This window comes from Malurus melanocephalus, unplaced genomic scaffold (assembly GCF_030028575.1).
Source record: "Malurus melanocephalus ecotype Western Australia unplaced genomic scaffold, MMel_1.1 scaffold_1757, whole genome shotgun sequence".
NCBI lineage: Eukaryota > Metazoa > Chordata > Aves > Passeriformes > Maluridae > Malurus > Malurus melanocephalus.
Window position 1 is genome coordinate 13,121 of NW_026624989.1, and position 3,517 is coordinate 16,637.

General features: G+C 50.2%; 1 long non-coding RNA gene across 1 annotated transcript; it reads right to left on the minus strand.

Annotated features, from left to right (window-relative positions):
• Window positions 1-1,260: 1,260 nt before the first annotated feature.
• On the minus strand, window positions 1,261-2,848 carry LOC130587317 (uncharacterized). Its single transcript, XR_008966773.1, has 3 exons — window positions 2,793-2,848; window positions 1,948-2,040; window positions 1,261-1,365 (listed from the first exon to the last, which is right to left on the minus strand). It is a non-coding gene; the product is annotated as an uncharacterized LOC130587317 (long non-coding RNA).
• Between the last annotated feature and the right edge of the window lie 669 nt (window positions 2,849-3,517).

Genomic DNA, 3,517 nt, shown 5'->3' on the forward strand with positions numbered 1-3,517 from the left:
TTCCTGCTGGGATTTCTTCTGGGATTCCCAAATTCCCGCTGGGAACCCGCCGAGCCCCACACAAATCCCTCACCCCAAAATTAAAACCCCGCATCAAACCCACCAAATTTCGAACTCATCCCAAATCTCGAATCCCAGATCCCAAATCATAAATCCCAAATCTCGAATCCCAAATCCCGAATCCGAATCCCAAATCGCAGATCCCGAATCTCAAATCCCAAACCCCGAATCCAAATCCCAAATCCCAAATCCTGAATCCCGAATCTCAAATCCCAGATCCCAAACGCCGAATCCAAATCCCAAATCCTGAATCTGAAAAATCCCAAATCCTGGATCCCAAACCCCAAATCCCAAATCCTGGCCCTGCAGGATTCGGGGTGGGGCTGATTTTTTTTTTTTGGGGTGGGAGGGGCAGATTTTGGGAAGGGTTTTTGGGGTGGGGGAAGGGAGGAGGTGCCCAAACTGCGGCCACGGAGTGCGATGGGGGAAGGGTTCCTCTTCCTGTTCGTTATTTTTTCAGTTCCTTTTTGCTGCTCAGAAACCCAAAAAAAATTTTTTTTTTGTGACTTTTGAGAACGTGGCGCAGCAGTAAAAGAAAGAATCGTTCTCAAAACCGAAAAAAAATCCCAAAAAATCCGGAGAGAATTCCTTAAAAAAAAAAGGATTTAGACATCAAAGCTTGGAGTTCCCATCCCTCGAGGTGTCCATGGAAACACCGGACCTTGGGATCGATCCCAAGTTGGATTTGTTGATCCTGGAGGGATTTTCCAGCTTTGGGAATTCTGGGATTCCGTCAAAATTCCTCTACAAAAGTCCTTTTAAATTCTTTCCATAAAAATAAACATTTTAGGAGGCTCCTCTGGTTCATTCCAGTGTCCCCGAATCCTCGAGGAATTTGTGGGGTTTCAGCCCAGGATCCCGATGGAAAGGTGGGAAAGGAGCCCAAATCCCACAGAACTGCCAAAATCCAGGAGAGAGACCCCAAAAGGCTCCGAAATCCCAAACTGAGGCTGAGGGGGGAAACTGAGGCAGCGGCGATGAGAGGGGAGAGGCGATTCCGGGAGGGAGAGATCCGGGTCCGGAGCGGGATTGGGGTGTCGGGTTCCCAAGCAGTTCCGGGGTCACGCTGTGGGGTCGGTCGGTCTGACTGAGGAGACCCCATAAACCAATTCAGACCCTATAAACCAGTTCTGGGTCCTATAAACCAGTTCCAGATTCTTTAAACCAGTCCCAAGTTCTTCAAATCAGTTCTGATCCTATAAAGCAGTTCAGATCCTAAACCAGTTCCAGATCCGAAACCAGCTCCAGATCCTAAACCACGTCCAGGCCGCTCGGTGTGACATTTTCCGTGTTCCCATCATGCACCTGCAGTGACAAAGGGACACCGGATCGGCTTTGGGATCGCGGCAGAGGGAAAAGGAAAGACGATCCCAGTCTGTGGGATTGGGTTGGATTTGGGGTTGGATTTGGGGTTGGTTAAGGAGATCCATGGATTTAGGATTTGGGGTTGGGGTTTGAGGGGATCCATGGATTTGGGATTTGGGATTGGGTTTGAGGAGTTCCATGAATTTAGGGTTGGGGCTGGATTTGGGGTTGAGGAGTTCCATGGATTTGGGATTTGGGGTTTGAGGAGTTGCATGGATTTGGGGTTGGGGCTGGATTTGGGGTTGAGGAGTTCCATGGATTTGGGATTTGGGGTTTGAGGAGATCCATGGATTTGGGGCTGAGGAGTTCCATGGATTTGGGATTTGGGGTTTGAGGAGTTGCATGGATTTGGGGTTGGGGGGGTCCATGGATTTGGGATTTGCGGTTGGGGATATCCATGGATTTGGGACTGAGGAGTTCTATGGATTTGGGATTTGGGGTTTGAGGGGATCCACGGATTTGGGGTTGAGCCCCTGGACCCCTCCGTCCCTGTCCCCGTCCCCACCTTGGGGTGACCCTCACCTGCTCCGGACGCTTGACCAGGGAGTAAACGGTTCTGGAAGATTCCGTGTCCGGATCTTCCTTGGATCCACCTTTCACCCCATTTGGGGTGCACTGGGGAAAAGGGTTTTTAACGGGGTCGGGAAAGAGATCCCAAAATCTGGAGATCCGGAGACCCCAAATCTGGAGACCCCAAATCCGAGATCCCAAATGAGAGATCCCAAATCAGAGACTCCAAATCAGAGACCCCAAATCTGGAGATCCCAAATGAGAGATCCCAAATCAGAGACCCCAAATCCAGAGACCCCAAACCCTGAGATCCCAAATCAGAGATTCCAAATCGGGAGATCCCAAATCCACAGACCCCAAATCAGAGATTCCAAATTAGAGACCCCAAATCCAGAAATCCCAAATCAGAGACCCCAAATCAGAGACGCCAAATCAGAGATCCCAAATCAGAGATCCTAAATCCAGAAACCCCAAATGAGAGATCCCGAATCAGGATCAGAGATCCCAAATCCAGAAATCCCGAATCCAGAGACCCCTTTGTGATCCATCTCGGGAAGCGCTGCCCCATTCCCAGGAGTGCCCCGGAGCATTCTGGGATTGCGGGAATGGGGCGGTTTGAAATTCCCTCCCAACCCCAAAATCCCCTCGTAATAATTCCAGAATTCTTTAATAATTCCCTAATTCTCTAATGATTCCAGAATTCTCTCATAATTCCAGAATTCCCTCATAATCCCACAATTTCCCCATAACCACACAATTCCAGAATTCCCGAATAACTCCACAATTCCCGAATTATTCCAGAATTCCCGAATAATCCCACAATTCCCAAAAAAAATCCCACAGTTCCCAGGACTCACCTGCAGGGAAGGCCCCACCTGGGCGTACACCGTCATGGGCTCGGGCGTGGCCGCTGAAAATGGGGGAAAAAATGGGAATTTGGGGAATTTTGAGATGCAGGGAACCTTCCCGGAGGGAATCCCAAGCTCGGGTGAAACCCTGACCCCAAAACCCCTCGGAATTGGGATTTTCTCCTCATCCCGCCCTTCCCCGTTTGCTGCGGGATTGGGATGAGTTTCCAGCACCAAGGACAGGGAAAATTCGCTTTTTTTTTTTTTGTGTTTAAATCCCAAATTCTCGTTTATTTCTCCTGGAGGTTTGGGATGAAGTTTTCAGGCAAAAAATGAAGTTGAGGGGAAATGGGGATTTGGGGATTTGGGGATTTGGGATCGTCCCTGGGATCATCCCCTTCAGGGCAGCGGGGTCGGGGTCCCGCAGCCCCGATCCCAAATGGCATGGGGGTGATTTCCCTGACCCTAAAAGCACCGGGAAAAAGGACAGGGAACCGCCCCGAAATCCCACCTGCGTTTGTAGGGCCGGATTTGGATGGACACCATTTCCTCCAGCCTGGGGAAGGAAACAACACCGGGTCAGAACCCCAAAGCAGCCCCAAATCGGCCCCAAATCAGTCCCAAATTGACCCTGAATCCACCCCAAATCTGCCATAAACTGACCCCGAGCCAGCAGAACCCAAAATTGGTCCCAAATAAGCCCCAAATTGGCCCTGAATCAGCCCTAAATCCTC